Raw genomic sequence first — 11,484 nt, 5'->3', positions numbered from 1 at the left:
GTTGCCCATCATCACCATCAAGGCATCACCCCCCCGCCGCCGCACCCCCACACAGTGCACCCAGAGGAGGATTCAGGATGGGAATAAACAACCAGGATACTAGCCCTAGATAGTTAAGATGCATATCTAAGGAGTAATTTCAATGAGCCCAGACTTTTGCATCTTCCCAAACACAGAAAAGCACTAAAATCATTAACTGGAGATGTCTGTGTTGTGTGATGTGCAGGAATCTCTTGATGTTTGACTACAGGTTTTTGTTGTTTTCCCTGCAAACATTCCTATACATCCTGGCTCCTCCCTAACCTTTCTGGAGCAGTTCCTCTGAGTTGAAAGCCTATCTCCCAGGCTCTCCTCCTCAGTAAGGTCCCTGACTAAAACTTAACTCACAATTTTTAAGTTGTCTTTTCTCTTCAGTAAACAGCAGCCTGAGGTGACTAAAACATGATACAAGTAAAATGCCCCATGAAAAGTTGTTTAAAGTTTAAAATAGATTTATTTAATACTAATAGTTGAGGAAAATGTAAAAGGAATCCCCTGTAAAAGATATCACTTAAAATAAGTTAAAAACGTAAGCTTCTAAGAGATGACAGTTGTAATGGAATATTATATAGAATTATTTTTAAACATTTGGGAAAGTAAAAAAAAATCTAAGAAAACAAGGTGGATAATGTTTGCCTTATAGAAAAGCACCATATCTAAAGATTAAAAGTTTTGTAACCCAGTACTTTGCATTCATATTAGAGGAAGGCAGAAACACATTTCCCTAAAATTTCAAGTTTTTTGATATATGACAAAATATATATTTGAATTAGGAAATTGGATGACTAACATTTTCTTGCCTTTGAATATAGTTAACATAATCAGTGAAGAAGTACTTATTAAGTGTTTACTATATTACTCCAAGCACTAAAATTCAGCAGTGGATAATATAGACAAGGTCTCCATCTCATGATATTTATTCCTAGTGTGTTAGAGATAAAAATAATTACTGAGAGTCAGAGTAGACCAAGTTGGCAACACAGGAGTCTTCCTTCTTCTCAGAAACACACCAAATGTATAGCTACGCATGCAGCAAGCCTCTCAGAAAGAGATCCAGAAGCTAGCTGACTGATGCCTACACATCAAATAAATGAGAAAATACCCACATCAAAACACATAGGACAGGCTGAGATACACTTTTCTTCAAGAAGAGATTATTGACATTAAGTATGTTCTTATAAATCAAAAAATAATAAAAGATCTTTACAAATCTCTGACTCCAACATACATTAGCTCTGCTTTTTTCCCAGGTGGTTGAATTGAGTATTTCAATTTATATAGGGAAAAATATGCCAATCAGATGGAATTGCTTGGATACATTGCTTCAGTGAGTTAACTGAATTTTTTTGCTGTTTTACAGTAAGTCTGATAGATGACATTTCATAAGAAAACACTTCAATAACTTTATTTCCCCTAGATTTTTGGGTGAAAGGAAGAGAAAACTTGTGTATATATATGTGTGTTTCTTTTCAAATGCTAAATGATTGTTGTTAACTATGCTGGAAACTATGTTAACTATGTTAAACATATGTTAACTATGTGTTAACATATGTTAACTATCATATGTTAACTATGATAGAATAAATTCCACAACACAAATTTTTAATTTGGTGATTTCAATTTATCTTTTCTGCATCTTTACACATTTCCAATTGGAATATGTTTACTTTGACTCAGCATATTTTACCTTAAACTAAAGTTTTTCTGACTTAAATGTTAGCTGATGATACTAGAGGTATGTCATTAAATTCTTCAAAGATCAAAATAAAATGGTACATTTAGTGTTCAATATGATTATGATTGAAGAAGACATATTTAAAGATATTGGAATTATCCATGTGGCCTAATAAGCTTTTATATTAGAGACTATAGCTTACATTTTTAAAAATTATAATTGGTTATTATCCCCAAAATATAATAATTGTTGAGAAACTCCACTATCTAAATGATTTACTGATTATTTTATTTCTGTCCTGTTCTTAAATATTCTTTCAATTACTAATTGCTTTGTTATTAGTATTTTTTTTAAATTTTATTTTATTTTTAAACTTTACATAATTGTATTAGTTTTGCCAAATATCAAAATGAATCCATCACAGGTATACAGTTATTAGTATTTTTAAAGGTTTCTTGAGTTACGGTTTCATACACAATTGTTAAAATGATTATAAACTCCAAAAAGGATTTAAAAACATGAAATTATACTTGATATACAAAATATTACCATGTAAACAATGTATTTTGTTAAATTATGAGTCAATATTGATTTTTCAGCCAGTAAATTAAGTATGTTACTCTTTTAAGTCCTATCATTTTAGATACATTAAGTAGATGAAGTCTATAAAAAATAGCAATTGATTATAACTTCTCTTGTATATCCTCAAATTTTTAATGATGTTAAACAAAAACTAAGGATACTATGCTTACGGAAGTAAAAGGGTTCATGGTACTCTAGAGAAAAAATTTCAATGAAATTTTGGGATTACAGTGGAATAAGGAAATTTCTCTCTTCCTTAGATCTTTAAAAAACTAAATTCCACAACACAAATTTTTAGTGAAATGTAAGCAGAGGAAAAACTAGATATCAGGAATCAAAAACTATATAAGGAAAGATATGTTATCTTTAAATATGAAAATGTCATCATAAAACACAAGAATAGATATATTACTTCAATGGATAAAAGTTTCCAAGAATAAAGGTCTCTAAACACTCTAACAGAGAACATTCTCATAAGACAACAATGTAATTTCACTGCCTCTAGAGGATATATTTGCTAAATTAAAGCCTTATTAAGCTTAAACCCAAAGCAGATTTGTGCTGCATGTTTCCAATAAAGGTTCTATGGTTCTCGACATCCTTGAACCATTGTTTTGTTTTTTATTTTTTTTATTTTTAAACTTTACAATATTGTATTAGTTTTGCCCAATTTGCCATGATTTCACACATGATTATAAAATTTACAGGTAATATTTACATAATATATATGCTCAATATTTACAAAAACACCCAATTTTTGCTAACAAGTCTAAATAGAGATCCAGAAGGGAAGTATTCTAGACTGAGGGTTGGCAAATTAGGGTCTGAATGCCAAATCCAGATAATTGCCTGTTTTTAAAATAATCCAGTGACTAGTAATGGCTTATATGTTTTAATTGGTGGACAAAATCAAAATAAGAATAATATTTCATGATGTAAAAGTTATACAAAATTCAAGGTCCAGTATTCAAAAATAAAATTGTATTGTAAACATCATCAGATTCAGGCATTTCTATATTGTCTACAGATGCTTTTTTGCTACAGTGACAGAGCTGAGTAATTGGAACAGAGACTTTGTGGCCCATAAGGCCTAAAATATTTACCATTTGGACTTGTACAAAAAGATCACTCACTTCTGTTCTAAACTACTAGAGGACACGAGTCTGTACACTCTGGAGAAGTAATTACCAATGTAAATAATGATAATAATAATACATATACTGTTATGTGGATTCAAGGAAGGAGAAAGAATTCTCAAATATTTTGCCAATCAAAAGAAGTCATCACACTCTGAAAATTTATAATCACTATTGTAGATTCAAATGATATCTGAAATAGTAATATCCAACCCAGTCCTCCACATTGAGGTCTTTTCTGGTATTTCCTGTTACAGAGAACCACCCAACAAGTAGTACAGGCCAGGGAGGTAAAAATTTTGCTTGTCATCTCCCTCTCCCTCACATACTATATCCATTTCATTAACAGAGCCTGTTGATTTTTACCTCCTCCTTTTCATATCTCTCCATCCCCATTATTATGTTCCTAGCCTGAGCACTCATCTAGCTGAACTATGACAACTAATTACCTTTTAACTAATTTCCCAATATTAATATTTTAAAATACATGCTTTAGAGAAAAAATGGTATAACTCACTATAAAACACAGAAAAGTATAAAGAAATTAAAACAAAGACCAAGGATGGGGAACACGTGTACACCCGTGGCAGATTCATGTTGATGTATGGCAAAACCAATACAATATTGTAAAGTAATTAACCTCCAATTAAAATAAATAAATTTATATTAAAAAAAACAAAGGTCAGTGAGTCAAATATTTATTTAAACCTATTATTTCAACCAAATTTCAACCTATTTTTCTGTCATGCCATAATCCTTCCTGATCTCTTTAATTTCATCACACTCATCCATTGGTTGGCTTTATTTTGTTATCAAGTAATGTATCTTTCAATAATAACTCAAGGGAAGACATCTTTTTTGAGTTTTATGAATTTCAGTATCGTGCCTTGAGAGAAAACTAAACTGAGCATGATCATCTTAAACTGTCCAATGTTGTCTCTTGGCATCCTACAAAGTATGAAAAAAAAAATCTTTGGCTTTCTGTACATGTGTTTTATTATTATTATTATTATCATCATCATTAACCTTTAAGTTCTAAACCTCACAATGTATGTTTCAGTATTGCCTTTTTTTTAAAATCAGATTTTGTGGGATATGTAACACCTTTATGATAGGAAAGGCAATTTTATCATCCACTTATTTTTTTCCACATGCCATATTTTCTTCCTGATAACACAAATTAAACATCTGCTGATTTCCTTTGTATGTCTTCCAGAAATACTATTCCTGCTAATATTATTTGTGCCATTTACATTTTTTATAATTTTCTCAGTTTTCTAATTTATGTTTATTGAGATGCTTTAAGATAAATTCATTCTACTTGTATCTCTAAACTTTTCTTTAAATCAACAATGCTTTTGTTTTTCTCTTTCATTTTTTCCTCAGGTATGTCAGTTCCCTTTGATTCTTTTTTGCTGACCCAGAATTGCTTCTTTAAGCTCTTCTTTGAATCCCCACAAAACAGGTATAAACATACACATTTTCACAATTGCCACATTCCAGACCTCTTCTGATTATAAAGATAATACTTGCTAGATGTTACTTTCATCTTCCTTTCTTTCCAATTTTTTGTTGTTGTTGTAACTGTCATGTGTTTATAAGTTTCTGCGATTGTTTGCTTATCGTGTTTGTTTTAGTTTTATTTACAGCACTCTGCACAAGTCGGGCATCTGTTCCCCTCTGAAGTGTGACTGGTGGCATTCAGCACAGTCTGAAATACAGTGATAGTCAGGAGACTCTCCTGGGGCTATCCATTAATATAATTTCAAGTCCTGAGTGAACCACTCACCCAAAATCCACTGTATTAATTTGGTGGTGGTTGTTGTTTAGTTGCTCAGTCATGTCCCCCTCTTTGTAACCCCATAAACTGTAATCCACCAGGCTCTTCTGTCCATAGGATTTCCCAGGCAAGAACACTGGAATGGGCTGCCACTTCCTTCTCCAGGGGACCTTTCCGACCCAGGGACTGAACCCACATCTCCTTCCTGCATTACAGGCAGGTTCTTTACTGCTGAGCCATCAGGGAAGCCTGCTCTTTTGGTTAGGTGCAATTTTATGCTCTGATTTTGGAAGTAGCAATTTGAAGTTATTCAAACTCTCTGGATTTTCATTTCCTAATCCCATGTCCCTTCCCCTCTCATCTTTCAAACACTTTGCCTCCAACAGGCTCTCTCACCAGGAAGAGGAGGTTACTGTTGCTGTTCAGTCACCCAGTTGTGTCTGACTCCTTGCAACCTCATGGACTGCAGTGTGCCAGGTCTCCCTGTCCCTCACCATCTCCTGGAGTTTGCCCAAATTCACATCCATTGCATCGGTGATGCCATCCAACCATTTCATCCTCTGACATCCTCTTCTCCTTCTGCCCTTAATCTTTCCCAGCCTCAGAGGCTTTTCAATGAGTCAACTCTTCACATCAGATGACCAATATACCAGAGTTTCAGCTTCACCATCAGTCCTTCCAATGAGTATTTCAGGGTTGATCTCCCTTAATATTGACTGGTTTGACCTCCTTGTTGTCCAAGGGACTTTCAGGAGTCTTCTCCAGCACCACAGTTCAAAAGCATCAATTGGTTGGTACTCTGCCTTCTTTATGGTCCAGCTCTCACAACCATGTGTGATCACTGGGAAGACCATAGCCTTGACTATATGGACCTTGGTCGGCAGAGTAATGGTTCTGCTTTTCAACACACTGTCTAGGTTTGTCATAGTTGTCCCGCCAAAAATCAAACATCTGATTTCATGGCTGCAGTCACCATCCGCAGTGATTTTAGAGCCCAAGAAGAGGAAATCTGTCACTGCTTCCAACTTTTCCCCTTCTATTTGCCATGCAGTTATGGGGCTGGATGCCATCATCTTAGTGTTTTTAATATTTAGTTTTAAGCCAGCTCTTTCACTCACCTCCTTTACCCTTATCAAGAGGCTGTTTAATTCCTCTTCGCTTTCTGCCATTAGATTGGTATCATCCGCATATTTGAGGTTGTTGATGTTTTTTTCACCTATCTTGATTCCAGTTCCTAATTCATCCAGCCTGGAATTTCTCATGATGTGCTCAGCTTATAGATTAAACAAACAGCATGACAGCAGACAGCCCTGTCATACTCCTTTCTCAATCTTGAGCCAAAAATTTGTTCTATACAGGGTTCTAACTGTTGCTTCTTGACCTGCACACAGATTTCTCAGAAGACAGGTAAGATGGTCTGTATTCTCATCTCTTTAAGAGCTTTCCACAGTTTATTATGAGCCACATAGTGAAAGGCTTTGGCATAGTCAATGAAACAGAGGTAGCTGTTTTTCTGGAATTTCCTGGCTTTCTCTGTGATCTAGAGAGGAGGAGGTTAATAGATGATAAAGTTGTCCTCCCACTTTCCCATCTCATGCAACACTCTACTCTGAGGCCTGTGACTAGCAGTGTCTGGGACTCTCCTTACTTTGCCTTTGATCCATCCAAATTCTTTGATCTTTCTCTATTAATCAAGGGAAAATAGAGTTTTTTATACTTTCAGAGATATGGCACTTTCTATACAAGCTATCTCTGAAAGTCCCATACCTCTGAAAGTAGGGGAAAAAACTCAATTTTTCCTTGATTAATAGAAAAAGATCAAAGCATTTAGATGGATATGGGACTTTCTATACAAGATATTGGAGAAGGCAATGGCAACCCACTCTTGCCTGAAAAATCCCATGGATGGAGGAGCCTGGTAGGCTGCAGTCCATGGGGTCGCTAAGAGTTGGACACGACTGAGCGACTTCACTTTCACTTCTCACTTTCCTGCATTGGAGAAAGAAATGGCAACCCACTCCAGTGTTCTTGCCTGGAGAATCCCAGGGACGGGGGAGCCTGGTGGGCTGCCGTCTATGGGGTCGCACAGAGTCGGACACGACTGAAGTGACTTAGCAGTAGCAGTAGTATACAAGATACAGTCAACCTGAGGTTTTTATTTGTGTTAGCTTTTATTTTTTTTAAATTTTATTTTATTTTTAAACTTTACATAATTGTATTAGTTTTGCCAAATATCAAAATGAATCCACCACAGGTATACATGTGTTCCCCATCTAACATGCTGTCCTAATTTGGGCTATTTTTAAAGTATTATTTGACAGATATTATTTAAAATGTGTTGACACCATAAGTATTTGATATTTGAAAGTGAAAGTGTTAGTTGCTCAGTCATGTCCAACTCTTTGTGACCCCATAGACTGTAGCCTGCCAGGCTCCTCTGCCCATGGAATTCTCCAAGCAAGAATATTGTGCGGGCAGCTCTTCCCTTCTCCAGGGCATCTTCCTGACCCTGGGATTGAACCCAAGTTTCCTGTATTACATGCAAATTCTCTCCCATTTGAGACACCAGGGAAGCCATTTGACACTTTATGCACACACACACACAATTTTTCTTTCTATATGTTTCAATAAATAAAAGTACTTTATTTCACCAACTTTAATCCTATGTCTACATATTTTAACTTTCTTCTCTAGTCAATTATCTCTATGGGCAAAAGCATTCTTTGAAAAATACAAATGTTACTACTCATCCCTCTTTGTGAAACCCTTCAAAGTATTACATTTCTCTTAAACAAACACTAACACTGGTTGTAAAGTCTAGATGTCCCTGCATGATTATGTCCTCACTCCACATCCTCACCTTGCAGGTTAGCATCTTTCTATAGTTCAAATGTATTGACTTTCTCTGCTGTTCTCATTTGCCTCAAAGCCTTGTACATATGGATGGTGAACACAATGTTCTTTTCATTACCAACCCACAACTTTGCCAAATTAATAGGTCTTATGACTCAGAGGTCAGAGTTTCTTTCTTAAGAAAATGTCTGACCTCCCTACACTATCCTTTTTGGCTTTCCTTATAGCTCAGTTGGTAAAGAATCTGCCTGCAATGCAGAAGACCCCAGTTGGATTGGTCTACTCAAAATCTGCAGCACTTTTTCAAAACAATCAGAGTTAGGACATTACACACTTACTAAATGAATCATTGAATGAGAAAAATGAATGACAGAAATACCTTGAAAATCATATTTAACCATTTTAAATGGTTGACAGAAGAATTTTAAATAAATAATATAAAACAATATTCATTTAATAATTATCAATTATTACATTTTGATGTGATTCTTCATTCACTAAGACCTATATTATGTGATATTTTAGCAGTTTTGCTTGATTTCTTCTGAAAATGATTCTCATAAGCTTTTTGCTCCTGTGCTCACATACTTTCTGTCACCTCCTCACTGTCCCTCTCTATGTATATTACATACATATATACACACACAATTACATGTGTATATGTGTATGCATATGTATGTATAAATTAACTTATAATGAATTATATAAAACCTTATCATACAAACACTTATAAGGGCATTAAGAGCACAGGAAACTTACAATAAGTTTCTGTCCCTGATTCTTAGGACCCCAAACAAGGTCATATATCTGAATTCACATGCCTTATAAATTATGTAAGTATCAGACTAACTTGTTCAGTTTTCAATACAATGAAGGATTTTCTCAAGGTTAATACTTCAATTTATTGCAAAACATACATTGTCCATTTCAGACAACATGCATCTAGCAATTATAACTTCTTTCAGCTCAAAACCTAACATTGACAATATTTTCAAAAGAGCTTAAAACTCTATATAGAAAATTTTCAAATGTCAATCTATCTTTCGATCCAATTTATGAAAAAATCAGCTTTAGTTTGAATGCTAGGGTCATAATACTACCCCTATGCTTACAGTGCTTTCTCCCTATGTTACAAAGTTATGAACAATACACATTAAAAAATAGTGAATAATCAATTGGAATATTAGGGCCAAACTGCATTAGCTACATCTATTTTCTTGCTCACCCATCAACAAAGCCCTTGAGAATGACATTTAAGTTTAAGTAAACATCACAGGCTATCTTAGCCTTCTACATGTCCCATCATTTGCTGTTCACCTTTTCTTTCCTTTGATTATTTTGATCTTTAACTATGTCACCTCTTTGATGCAGTTCTGAGTTTAAATCCTATGTGAAGAAATTCTCAAAAACAAAAAAGTTTTAAAAGTTTTAGCCTTAATGTAATTAAAATTAAATTTTCTTATTGAAAACATTTATACCCAATCATTTATTATATGAATAGCTGTCTTCTTTCTACCCATATGGTTGGTTCACTGCACACTAGCCATGCTCTCTAATGTAAAAGGGGAACCTGCCTAGAAAAAGCTAGAAAGCATCCCATGGGTCTTTTGCCAATTTCTCATCTCTCTAATGCTCCTGCCATTTAACCCAGCACTTCCTCTCTTTGCTATTTAATAAAAAACTGCTTTCAGCTCCTGCCAGATTTCTAACAAAAATCTCACAATAAGCAATCATATCAACTCACTGAAAGACATCTGACTTACAAATCAATTGTTGGGAGGACAAGCCGTAATTGTATCTACTGCAGTGCATTCCCTGAACAATGAACGCAAAGTTATTATTGGATGTGGATCATATACAATTCCTTCCATCCATGCTCAAGGCCATCCTGCAGTTTTCAGAGCATCTCAGCCTGTTAGCTCATCCCTTCCTTGTGAGGCAAGAGTCATCTCTTCCTGACCCCACCTTTGAATCCAATCCCAATCATGAAAAGGACTCATTTACCATTCTGGGTCCTTTCCATTGTTTTCCTTTTTAAGACATTTCTCAGAACCCCTTTGATACTCTAATTTCTCTCCTTTCTCTTTCTAAGTTTCTGTTCCAGACTGATAGATCTCACACCCCACCTTCCCACCTGCCCTAAACTTATTCTTCAACATATAATCATTAAGTGTTTTCTTTCATCAAGGTAGCTGGCATCTATGAGCAGTAGTCAAAGTTAGTCTTGTAGAAAGTCTTGAGACAATTAGGAGAGGGGAGGGAAGGGAATTAAAGTTCCCTGTTAATACTGGTAATTGATGTTTCTACAAGAGAAACTGCTTTATTTGAAAGTCAAAGGGACTTAAAAAAAAGTTATGATTTGACCTAATGGATATCAAGGTTAACTAAATAGAAACTCCCTTTCTTTTTTAAAATTTAAAAAGGCTATTTTAGACCAGTTCTAGGTTTATAGAAAAATTGAGCAGAAAATATAGAGAATTCCCATATACTCACATACGCACAACTTTCAGGAGAACAAGATGGCAGAGGAGTAGGTGGATGTGGAGTACATCTCTCTCCGTGGATACATCAAGAATACACCTTCAGACACAGAAGTGCATGCAGAACACCAGCTGAGAGAGGACAGGATTACCTGACCAGCAGAAAAGAATATATAAAACCATGCAAATCTCAGTAGGTTGAAGGAACTAGGGGAAAAAACAGGAGTGTTAGTAGGACCGGACCTGCCCTCAGCAGGTGGGGGAACTGAAGCGGGGGTCTGAGCCCCACCTTGGTGCAATTGTCTGAGTCAGAGGAGAAACGTTTAAGGCTGAGAGTGAAACAGCTGATCTGTGGCAGCCTACATGGGATGAGAATCAGACAGTCCTTGCTGCAGACATACATACCCCAGAAAGGGACACAGGTCCCCTGGAAGGCACAGCATCTGGGAGCTAGAATTTAGAGATTGTGGAGCAATCCCAGGGCAAAGGCTGCTGTTGACTGTGGAGAGAGAGACCAAGGAGATGTGAAGGAGGAGATTCTGGTAGGAAATGTCAGTGGAGGAAAGCCAGGCAGCCATGGAAGCAAGGCGATACTGCTGAGTCACACATAGGGTGGAGCCATCACCATGGCCTCTCTGTCCCCACAGGCCAGCATTGGTAGCTAAACAATAGAGAGGCTGGCCCATCAAATGCCTGATGCACTAAACTACAGAGTAGGACCCCACCCAGGTTGCCCCTTTAAGTGCCTGATGCCCCAATCTACAGAGTAGGACCCCAGCCAGGGGGACCCCTCCATGTGCCTGACACACGGAACAACAGAGAAGGACTCCAAGCAAGGGAGCCCTCTAAGTGCCTGAATGGTCAGAGCTCTGAAGACTGACCAAAGAGGCCTTCTGATTGCCAACTCAGACAAGAGGCTCAAAAGAGAACTCTGATAGG

General features: G+C 36.1%; 1 long non-coding RNA gene across 1 annotated transcript in view; it reads right to left on the bottom strand.

Moving 5' to 3' along the window:
• The window catches only part of LOC132346170 (uncharacterized), a 47,871-nt gene extending 36,592 nt beyond the window's left edge, over positions 1-11,279 (bottom strand). The window contains exons 1-2 of the long non-coding RNA XR_009495929.1: positions 10,951-11,279; positions 10,559-10,697 (exon numbers count right to left, since the gene is read on the bottom strand). This is a non-coding gene — a long non-coding RNA (uncharacterized lncRNA). The remainder of the gene's footprint in view (positions 1-10,558; positions 10,698-10,950) is intronic.
• Between the last annotated feature and the right edge of the window lie 205 nt (positions 11,280-11,484).

The sequence above is a fragment of the Bos taurus genome, chromosome 9 (genome assembly GCF_002263795.3).
Source record: "Bos taurus isolate L1 Dominette 01449 registration number 42190680 breed Hereford chromosome 9, ARS-UCD2.0, whole genome shotgun sequence".
Classification (NCBI taxonomy): domain Eukaryota; kingdom Metazoa; phylum Chordata; class Mammalia; order Artiodactyla; family Bovidae; genus Bos; species Bos taurus.
This window is presented reverse-complemented; position numbering and strand designations above follow the sequence as displayed.